Source organism: Primulina tabacum, chromosome 11 (genome assembly GCF_025594145.1).
Source record: "Primulina tabacum isolate GXHZ01 chromosome 11, ASM2559414v2, whole genome shotgun sequence".
NCBI lineage: Eukaryota > Viridiplantae > Streptophyta > Magnoliopsida > Lamiales > Gesneriaceae > Primulina > Primulina tabacum.
Window position 1 is genome coordinate 25714323 of NC_134560.1, and position 12652 is coordinate 25726974.

The following is a 12652-nucleotide window of genomic DNA, read 5'->3' on the forward strand; positions in this document are numbered from 1 at the left end:
GATCTGGGGTATCATTGAGATGATTGCACATGGAAAGGTGTATTCCAACAAAGAAGTGGAAATGAAGGTGGTCAGAGGTCTTCCCAAAGAATGGGATGTCAAGACTATGGCAATGAGAGAATCAAAGGACCTTAACAAAGTCGAACTTCATAACTTGTTTGCTGATCTAAAGGCTTACGAGTTTGAACTACAAACCAGAGAAGGAGAACCTTCTATACCTGCTGCCACAACTGCTTTAACTGCTGTCAGACTGGAACCAACTGGTTCAGTTGACTAATCTGCTGATCAACTGAGCAATGATGCTATGTCATTGTTTGTCAATAAGTTTGGAAAATTTATGAGGAGGAATCAAGGAAACTTCCAGAAGTAATATCAGAAAAATAAATCCAAAGAAAAATCCTATGCTTGCTAGAACTGTGGAAAATCTGGTCATTTCATAGCAGACTGTCCTAAGCCAAAGAAGGACAATCGAGGATCAACTGAAAATGGAAGAAGCCCTATGAGCACAGAAGAAGGACCAAGGATGACAAGATATCATTCAAAAAGAAACATGAAGTGCTTTTGGCTGAAGAGAGCAAATCTAAGTGGGCAGAAACTGAGAGTGACGAGTCAGAATCAGAAAGCCCAATCAGTTCAAGTGAAGATGAAGAGAAATTCAAGTGCTTAATGGCAGATGATGCTGAACTGGAGTCAACAAGTGAACAGGTATTTGACTTCAGCTCTACTAATTTCACTCGTGAGGAACTCATTACCACATTGCATGACATGATAAATGAGTATCACAAACTTGCTCGATCATTTGAGAAGGTTAGAACTGAGCAAACTGATCCCAATGACAACAAAATAGAAACTGACAAGTCAGTTGAACTGTTGAGTCTAAAAAAGGAGATTTCACAACAAAAAGCTGAAATGATCGAAAATCAAGCTTTGATATGTCAGTTAAAAACAGAAATTTCAAAACATACTGAACTGATTCAAGTGGTTTAGGCTTTAACAGTCATGATGAAAAATCTGCAAGTGATACACAACCAAGGTTGAATGAAAACAAAGGAAAGTACATTAACTTTGTAAAATAAACTATGGTAAATAAATTCTTAGAACCTAGTAAACCAGCTGTTCAATTGACTGAAAGTAAGTACAAAGGCGAACGGTATGGAATTGGATATAGCTCTGAGAGTTCAACTGATACAATAAACTGGTCACCTAAACAATTCAGTTACAAAAATCAGTACCCAAGGAATGGCTATTACAATTATCACAACTGTAAGCCAGTTCAGAAACGATATCAAAAGAATAGTCAGTTGAAAAAGGATACAAATCATACTATTTCATCCTCACATCACACACACACATTGACAATAATTCGAGAAAAACCATTTGGAACACAGCAACTGGAAAGTCATTTAGACTGATCCAAGTCTGGGTTCCTAAAGAACTAATCAGTTTTAGGACCAAAATGAATATGGGTACCAAAATTATATATAATGTGTGTGATTGCGGGTAACAGGTACAAACAAAGAATCAACTTGGTATCTAGACAGTGGTTGTTCGCGACATATGACAGGAGATGCAAATTTGCTATCTCAACTAATCAAATATACTGGACCAAACATCAGTTTTGGAGACGACTCCAAAGGTAAAACTTTGGGTAAGGGTAAGCTTATCCATGGTAACTTTACAATTAAAGATGTTTTGCTAGATGAGAATTTGAAGTATAACTTGATAAGAATCAGTCAGTTATGCGACAATGATTTCTCATTTCAGTTTGACAGACACACTTGTTCAGTTAGAGACTCAACTGATGAGGTCATCCTAACTGGAAATCGTTGTGGAAATACTTAAGAAGTCAGTTGGACTGAACAACATTATGCACCAGTTTGTTTCATTGCTTCCAAATCTTCTAAAAACTGGTTGTGGCATAAGAGGCTGAACCACTTAAACTTCAAATCTATTGCCTATCTGAGTAACCATGATCTTGTAACTGGTTTTCTAAAAATAGATTTTTCAAAAGATAAAGTTTGTTCAGCATGTCAGTTTTGTAAACAAGTAAGATCTTCATTCAAAAACAGAGGTTGTAAATCATCTTCCCGATGCTTAGAGCTGTTACATATAGATCTTTTTGGTCCTATACCAGTCATGAGTTTAGAGGGAATGAAATACACCCTAGTAGTTGTGGGTGATTTTTCAATATTTACCTGGGTTATTTTTCTCAAATCCAAAGATCAAACTGCTGCAAAATTGATTAAGCTCTTCAAAAGACTTTTAAATGAAAAATCAGTTGGGATTGATCGAATAAGGTCTAACAGAGGGACTGAATTCATCAATCAAAATCTTTTTTAGAAAATACTAGAATCAAACATGAGCTCCCAGCAGCTAGAACACGTCAGCAAAATGGTGTAGCTGAGAGAAGGAATCGGACCCTTAAAAAAGCTGCTAGAACAAAGCTTGCTGATTCTGGTATTTCTCAAAGGTTTTGGGCTGAAGCAGTAAACACTGCATGTTATACTCAGAACAGATCAATGATTAATAAGAATAATGTGAAAACACCATATGAGATCTATCATGGAAGAAAACGTGTGGTTTCTTATTTCAAGATATTGGGCTGAAGATGTTTTATTCTTGATCATGATAAAAATCATTTAAAAACCTTTGATGCTAAATCTGCAGAAGGAATATTTCTTGGAAATTCTTCAGTTAGCAAAGCATATAGAGTGTTTAATAAAACCTCTTTAAATGTTGAAGAATCTATTCATGTTGTTTTTGATGAAACTGTAATAACTGATAAGTCAACTGATCCAGTTGAGCTAGTTCATCGATTTACAGAGATCAGTTCGGAGGATGAAAATGAAGAAGAAAATCATATCATTAGAAATATCCTTCAAGCACCTAAACAAGAAATACTAGATCAATCAGTTGAACATGAACCTGCTCCTGATAATTAGTTGGTGGAGATAACAGATGATATTCAGTTACCAACTGATACAGCTCCAACTGAAACTGAAAACATTCAGTTGCGAACAGAAGCAGTTGCTGATATGGAAGCAAAAAATACTGAGCTCAGATGGAAGAAATCACATCCTCCAAAATTGGTGATAGGTAATCCATCTGACCTAGTAAGAACAAGAAATCAAATGCTTAATTTGTTCATTCATTCTGCTTTTGCCTCACAACTGTAACCAAAGAAAACTAACGAAGCTCTTGCTGATCCTAACTTGATAAATGCTATGCAAGATGTAATGCCTGAGATTTTATCACCGTAATTAGACATTGATTAATTGATAGAATTAAGATTTCAGGAGCTAAAATAAGATGTGAAAGGAGAAGCCGGGCGTCGGTGCATCATAAGCCAAGATGTTGGACAGAACATCTGGCGCCCGAGCAGCACATTACAACAGCCCGAACGCCAAAGCACCATAAGTCTACCCTTCGGACAGAACATCCGGCGCTCGAGCGGTAGTTGTTGACTGCCCGAGCGCCAGGGGATGAGAATATGAGGGCTTGGACAGAAAGTGTGGCGCCCGAGCGGTAGTTTTTGACCGCCCGAGCGCTAGTATGTAACAAACCGAGTAACCGAACAGAGTGTTCGACGCCCGAGCGGTAATTCTCGACCGCCCGAGCGCCGACTGAAATGGGTGAAAATATGACACGTTTCTTTAGCATGCAACGTGGGATATATATATACATATACACTTCATCTTCAGCAGATACCAAGGAAGGAAACGAAGAAAAGCTTCAGAAAATCCTTGCGCCTTTATATTTTAATCCGTCCGTCTGATTTTCAATCCGACTTCAGTACTGAGTTTCTATCGACGAGAGCTTCAACTGGGCGGAAGTTTTCTTATGTTTTGTGATGATTTGAAATTATGATACTGCCAAAATCAGATATGATCCATATATGTTGTTCTTGCGATATAAGACATTGTATAATCGAAACCAGATCGAAGAACAGACTGTTTATGTAATTGTTTTGATTTTCAGAGTTGATTTGATTGTGATTAGACCGATTTGTTATCAGAATTGTGTTGTTATCGATTAAGAGATGTTGGGATTGATATTTTATTGATACTGTATTGCTGGGTACATTGATATTATTCAGATTTGGATCAGATGAGTTATTGAATTGTATATACATATATTGCATTGCCGGTATTGCGAGATTGTACAGATTTGAGATTATGATCTGTTATTGTTGAGATTATGGGTTGTATTGATATTGATTATGAGCTGTGTTATTATATTTGTGATGTTGAGATTGACGGGGTTATTGAGATTGTATTGTTATGCCGTCAAAACATCAATAGATTGATATTATTCAGATTCGCTATTGATTGAGATTGCATCGTTGTATAGTTGACATTTATCAGATTATGTATAGATTTGAGTATTGATCAGACTCGGTCTTGAATTGAATTATACATTGACACATTATATTCTATATTGTTATTACCAGATTGAATATGGACAGAGTTGAATTCGAGACTTCGACTTCGTCAGACCGAGAAGTGAAAGGTATAAATTAATGTTGATCCGGGATTGCACAACTCGAGTTAGATTCAACTTGAGTTTTCCAAAATCACATACTGAATTGTTATTGCATTGATATTGGCAATTCATGAGATTGATATGCTTAGTCTATTGATTCATAGCAGAGCATGTGTCGAGTCAGGGGCTGATGTGCCTAGTCATTGGCTGATGTGCCAAGTCTTCGGCTGATTCGCCAAGACACTGGATGTTTGGATTATATCGATGTCGCTTAGGAGTTGATTCATTCCTATCGCTGAAATTCGGTATATCGTACCAATGTCCAGGAACCGGGATCCCTAGATTAGATATGAGTCGAGTCTGAGATGACGAGTCTAGAGTTGATTTACAGTTTTATATCGATACATGTCTTTCAGATTTGATACATGCTATTGATATGTGTTTCATGCTTTTATATATATGTTTTTGTATGATTGCATGTTTACATTGTTTATACTGGGATTTTATTCTCACCGGAGTTATTCGGCTGTTGTCTTGTTTGTATGTGTGCATGACAACAGGTGGGACAGGATCAGGATCAGGAAGAGGATGAGAGATTACGATTAGCTTGGAGATCCGGACTTAGAGTAGATTGATTTTCAGTACTTGATGTAGTGACTGAACTTTAGTTTGAAATAAATAATGTTGTACAAGACTTGTACGTATATATTGACATGTATATCAGCGTGTTTATATTACGTTTCCACATTTGCATTTTAAGAAAAAATTTATGTCCCACATTTCTTAATTGTTATATTGATTCTTAATAATGATTAAGAAGAGGAATTAGGTTCGGGTCCCCACAGCAGGTGGTATCAGAGCAGTAGGTAACATAGACTGAGATAGGAGCTGGTGAGCGGGGTAGAATGAGTTTTCTTCCTTACTTTTACATGCTAGAAATCTATTATGATTTACTACTTTGAAATGCATGTTTACCTGTTTATCTGATTTGATTGTAAGCATGTATTATTTGAGAATGAATCAGAACCGATTCTTGATCAGCAGTAAGATGATCAGAGGAGGACTGAAATAGGTTTGTTGTATTTGGTTACTAATTCTTTTGGTAATCAGATATACCTCCTCGAAGAATTCCAGAATCAGGTGGTACTTCGGTTTATCAGATGGATGTGTCAGAAACCCAGATGGAAATAATGTTGAAGAGGTTTTAGTCATTTCAACCGTCGATTCTGAAGGGTATTGAAACGTCTGATGATTGTGAGAGTTGGCTGAATGATATTGAAGTGCTGTTTGATTCACTTGATTACCCAGATGAACGCAGAGTTAGATTGATTGGGCGGCAGTTATACGAGGTTGCAAAGAGTTGGTGGATCGCAACCAAAGAAGCATTAGAACAGCTTGGTACCGTGATTACGTGGAAAATCTTTAAAGCTGAGTTTCATAAAAGATTTCTCCCAGTACCGACAAGATAAGAGTACAGAGATTGCCAACTTGAAACAGGGCCAGCTGGATATTGAAGAATACGTGGCAAAGTTCTCTAATTTACTACGTTTTGCTCCTCATGTGGCTGGGAATGATAGAGTTGTAGTTGATCAGTTCATCAGTGGATTGAATCATGAAATAACTGCATTGGTAAATGTAGAACGACCCCATTATTTTGCCGACGCCTTGAACATGGCGAAGGGAGCTGAGGCAAGTTTGATTCCATAGCGAGGAATGTCGTATGTTGTTCACCCACAGAAACAACAACCTTCAGTTCAATTCTTGCAATCACTGTCTCAAATTGATAGTGGCAGTAGTAGTAAAGCAAAAGAAGATTTCCTGAAAGCTCGCAAGAAACAGTTTAAGAAACTAGGAAGTGGTTCATCTAGCTCCAGTGGTTCTAGCTAGAGTTATACAGGAGAGTACTGTAGAACTTGTGGAGGAAGACATTCCACAGAGCAATGTCGAGGTGTGTTCGGTAGTTGCCGGATCTACAGACAATAAGGACACTTTGCTAGAGTATGTCCAAAGAGAGGTTCCCGAAGATCTCAGGGAGCAGAACCATCTGGATCAGTGGCACCGCCTGATAGACCATCACCGGTTGTTCACTCCTTCCAACCACCAACGACTCCTCAGTCACAGTCAGGGCCAGGAGGAAGCCAGACAGGTAGAGTAGTAGGCCAGAGTGTTGCCTTGATCAAGGAACAGGCCCAAAGCGCATCTGAGAAGATGGTGACAGGTAATTGTTTCTTGTATGGTTATTTTGCATATGTATTGATAGATACTAATGCATTCCATAAGAATATATTTGAATGAATTGCATTGATATATGCTTTGTCTATTAAGTTATTATTTGCTGTAGTATTGATTTCTTTTCCGTTGGGGAGAGGTTTTGTATCAGTGAATCTGTTAGACTTTGTATGCTACAGTATGACAGATATGAGATTGAGTTAAATTGCATTGTACTTGGGAGTCTGATTTTGACTGTATTATCTATACTGATATGTTGACCAAGTACAGAGCTACCGTTGATTTTTCAAGAAGATTGAAAGATTCAGATAGATATGATTGATGAACAGAAATTTTACGGTAAGGATTCTAGATCTAGAATTCCTTGGATATGGGTGGTGTTGAGGACTCGATTATTACAGAAAGGAACGGAGAGATTCCTTATGTATTCAGTTGACATACTGAAATCGAGCTTATCATTGGCTGATTTGCCTGTGGTATATGAAATTGCTGATGTGTTTTCAGACGAGATTTCAGAATTGCTTCCAGTCAGAGAGATAGATTTCAGCATTGACTGCATACCAGGTACAGTTCTTATTTTTGAAATACTGGATAGATCGTACTGATTGAATTGAAAGACTTGAAAGACCAGTTAGAAGTTTTCTAGCCGAGAGTTACATCTGATTGAGTGTTTCTATTTGGGATGCCCCAGCTATGTTTGTGGGTTGATGAACCGCATGCTCAGAATTATTTTGATGATTTTATGCTTGTTTTATCTATGATATCCTGAGATATTAGAATCATACGACTGATCAGATCGAACATTTGCAAATTGTATTGAATGTTCTGAGAAATGAAATGTTGTATACAAAAAACTGTTGAGATGTGAATCTTGGCCGAGACATATTGTATTCAGAACATTTTAGATCCGAAGATAGTATATCGGTTGATCTTAGCACAGTCAAAGTCTTGATCAGTTGGCTGATACCGATAGCATTGTCAGAAATTACAGTTTTATGAGTTTAGCAGATCAGTATCGATGAGTGATGTTTCGAATCTGATTGAATATTGCTGTTGTTCTGAATCCGTGTTTGAAACAGATAGTAGACAGTGGAGAATTTATATTGTGCAGACCAAACCAGAACTTATTTTTAAAATTAAAGCAGTTCAGAAATTTGATCAGAATGTTCAGAACTCGGTTTCGAGGATCAGAGCAGGGCATCGATCAGAGTATCAGGTATGTGACAGTGTACCGTATATGAATAACCCGTATTGTTGTGCTGAATATTTCAGATTTTAGATGACAGATATTGTCAGAAGTGCATAACAGCCAATGCAGTATGCGTTCTGATGGCAGAAAATGTACAGTGATCTGAAAGACAATTTTTAGAAAAACAGATGAAATCAGATATTACAGAGTTGTGTTGAAATGTTTGAATTACCAGCAGGTAAATCCAGAAAGACAGAAACCAGGGGGATTATTGCAGAGCTTGTTTATTCCTGAATGGAAATGGGAGTACATTTCCATAGATTTTGTGACGAAGCTACCGAGATCCTCCCGAGGTTGTGATGTGATTCGAGTCGTGATTGATAGATTGACCGAATCCATATGTTTTATCTCGTACAAGATGAAGTACAAATATGATCCGATGGCAGAGATCTATGTTAGAGAGGTGGTCAGATTTTACAAAGTGCCGAAGTCAATGGTTTTAGACCGTGATTTTTGGTTTACTTCACACTTTGGATGGAGTTACAGCAAGCGCTAGGTACGAAGGATATCTGAGTACTGCATATTATTCACCGACTGAAGGACAGTCAGAGTGGATTATCCAGATCTTGGAAGATATGCTTAGAGCTGTAATGCTCGATTTTAGCACTAATTGGCAGGATTCAATTCCATGTGGTGAGTTTTCATACAACCACAGCTATCAGACGAGTATAGAGATGGCACCGTTTGAGACGTTATACGGTAAGAAGTATGGATCCCCTCTTGATTTGGGACGATATCTCTCAGGTTCCTGAGATTGAACCTGATATTATCAGAGATATGACAAAGAAAGTGCCTCTGATTCAGAAGAAAATGAAAGCAGCAGAAGATAGACAAACCAAATATGCCAACGTTAAACGACGACTGTTGATAGTTGTAACAAGAATTTGAATATTAAACTGATTTAGAGTAAACCGATTTGGTAGCCAGTAATGGTATTGACTTGCTATGAGCTCTGGATTGGTATATACGGATATTATATAGCCAATATTCTGAGATTGATTCTATTAAAGTTACTTCGAGTTGTATTATGACATTAAACTTCTTGAATTATTATTCCAGATGAGAATCAGAATCAATAGAAGAAAGATACTTCCGAATAAAGACTATTCCATTGTTGAAGTTCAAGGGAATGGTTAGGGCATCAAGGAAGCTATTTTGAAGACAGAATCTGAGATGAGATAAAGATTCCAAGATTGTTTTACTGAGGTGAGTTTTCTGTTTGCTTCTGTATATACCTCCCTTGGTATCTGATTTGATATCTGACTTGATTGCTTATGATTTCGGAGTTGATTGCCTGTGATTTCGAGGACGAAATCGTATCTTAGGGGGTGAGAAATGTAATGCCTGAGATTTTATCACCGTAATTAGACATTGATTAATTGATAGAATTGAGATTTCAGGAGCTAAAATAAGATGTGAAAGGAGAAGCCGGGCGTCGGTGCATCATAAGCCAAGATGTTGGACAGAACATCTGGCGCCCGAGCGGCACATTACAACCGCCCGAACGCCAAAGCACCATAAGTCTACCCTTCGGACAGAACATCTAGCGCCCGAGCGGTAGTTGTTGACCGCCCGAGCGCCAGGGGATGAGAATATTAGGGCTTGGACAGAAAGTCTAGCGCCCGAGCGGTAGTTTTTGACTGCCCGAGCGCCAGTATGTAACAAGCCAAGTAACCGAACAGAGTGTTCGGCGCCCGAGCGGTAATTCTCGACCGCCCGAGCGCCGACTTAAATGGGTGAAAATATGACACGTTTCTTTAGCATGCAACGTGGGATATATATATACATATACACTTCATCTTCAGCAGAGACCAAGGAAAGAAACGAAGAAAAGCTTCAGAAAATCCTTACGCCTTTATATTTCAATCTGTCCGTCTGATTTTCAATCCGACTTCAGTACTGAGTTTCTATCGACGAGAGCTTCAACTGGGCGTAAGTTTTCTTGTGTTTTGTGATGATTTGAAATTATGATACTGCCAGAATCAGATATCAGACATTGTATAATCGAAATCGGATCGAAGAACAAACTGTTTTTGTAATTGTTATGATTTTCAGAGTTGATTTGATTGTGATTAGACCGATTTGATATCAGAATTGTGTTGTTATTGATTAGGAGATGTTGGGATTGATATTTGATTGATACGGTATTGCTGGAAACATTGATATTATTCAGATTTGGATCATATGAGTTATTGAATTGTATATACTGATATTGCATTGCCAGTATTGCGAGATTGTACAGATTTGAGATTATGATCTGTTATTATTGAGATTATGGGTTGTGTTGATATTGATTATGAGCTGTGTTATTATATCTGTGATGTTGAGATTGACGGGGTTATTGAGATTGTATTGTTATGCCGTCAAAACATCAATAGATTGATATTAATCAGATTCGCTATTGATTGAGATTGCATTGTTGTATAGTTGACATTGATCATATTATGTCTAGATTTGAGTATTGATCAGAACAGATCTTGAATTGAATTATACATTGACACGGTATATTCGATATTGTTATTACCAGATTGAATATGGACAGAGTTGAATTCGAGACTTCGACTTCGTCAGACCGAGAAGAGAAATGTATAAATTAATGTTGATCCGAGAATACACAACTCGAGTTAGATTCAACTTGAGTTTTCCAAAATCACATACTGAATTGTTATTGCATTGATATTGGCAATTCATGAGATCGATATGCTTAGTCTATTGATTCATAGCAGAGCATGTGTCAAGTCAGGGGCTGATGTGCCTAGTCATTGGTTGATGTGCCAAGTCTTTGGCTGATTCGCCAAGACACTGGATGTTTGGATTATATCGATGTCGCTTAGGAGTTGATTCATTCCTATCGCTGAAATTTGGTATATCGTACCAATGTCCAGGAACCGGGATCCCTAGATTAGAGATGAGTCAAGACTGAGATGACGAGTCTAGAGTTGATTTACAGTTTTATATCGATACATGTTTTTCAGATTTGATACATGCTATTGATATGTGTTTCATGCTTTTATATATATGTTTTTATATGACTGCATGTTTACATTGTTTATACTGGAATTGTATTCTCACCGGAGTTATCCGGCTGTTGTTTTGTTTGTATGTTTGCATGACAACAGGTGGGGCAGGATCAGGATCAGGAAGAGGATGAGAGATTACGATTAGCGTGGAGATCCGGACTTAGAGTAGATTGATTTTCAGTACTTGATGTCGTGACTGAACTTTAGTTTGAAATAAATAATGTTGTACAAGATTTGTACGTTTATATTGACATCTTTATCAGTGTGTTAATATTACGTTTCCGCATTTGCATTTTAAGAAAAAATTTATGTCCCACATTTCTTAATTGTTATGTTGATTCTTAATAATGATTAAGAATAGAAATTAGGTTCGGGTCCCCACACAATATGAGGTAAATCAGTTTACCCATAACAATGTTTGGAACTTAGTTCCAAGACCAGTTTGCAAAACAATTATAGGTCAAAATGGGTATTCAGAAATAAACTGAACGAAGATGGTTCAGTTGCACGCAACAAAGCAACACTTGTCGCATAAGGATATGGGCCGGAAAAAAGAATTGACTATGATGAAACGTCTACACCAGTTGCAAGACTGGAAGCAATCAGAATGTTCCTTGCCTGTGCATCATTCAAGAACTTCAAAGTCTACCAAATGGATGTAAAAAGTTCATTTCTGAATGGTCAATTGCAAGAAGAAGTTTATGTTGAAGAACCACCTGTTTTTATCAATCACTCTTTTCTTGATCATGTCTATCATTTGAACAAAGTTTTATATGGTCTTAAACAAACTCCAAGAGCTTGGTATGAGATGCTTTCAAAATTCTTAACTGATCATGATTTTACTGTTGGATCAGTTGACAAGGCCTTGTTCAAATTTTCTAAGAATGATCACATTTTACTTGTGAAAATATATGTTGATGATATTATATTTTGGTCAACTAACCCCAAATTATGTGATAAATTTGCTAATTTAATGCAGGACAAATTTGATATAGTATGATGGGTGAACTGACATTCTTTCTTGGACTGCAAGTGAAGCAACTGGACACAGGTATTTTTATCAGTCAGACCAAATACACGATGGAATTGCTCAATAATTTTGGCATGGAAACATGCTCAGCTACAAGCACTCCCATGAGTTCATCAGTTAAATTGGACAATGATCAAGGGGGAATATCAGTTGAGATGACACTCTACAGAGGTTTAATAGGTTCATTTATCCTGATATTGTGTTTGTTGTTTGCATGTGTGCAAGATTTCAAGAAAATCCTAATCAATCGCATTTTACTGTTGCCAAAAGAATTTTAAAATATCTAAAAGGCAATCAAAATGTGAGATTATGGTACGCTAAAGACTCTTATTTCAATTTAGTTGGATAATCACATGCAGATTATGCAGGATGTAAGCTAGATCATAAAAGCACCAGTGGATCATGTCAGTTTCTAAGAGACAGACTGATCTCATGGTTCAGCAAAAAGCAAACATCCATAGCTACTTCCACAACTGAAGCAGAATACCTTGCTACTGGAAGCTGCTGAGCCCAACTGCTCTGGATTCAGCAACAACTGAAAGATTATGGAGTTGATGCTAAAGAATCTCCCATATTTTGTGATAATACAAGCACGATTGCAATAACTAATAATCAAGTTCTTCACTTAAGGACCAAGCACAT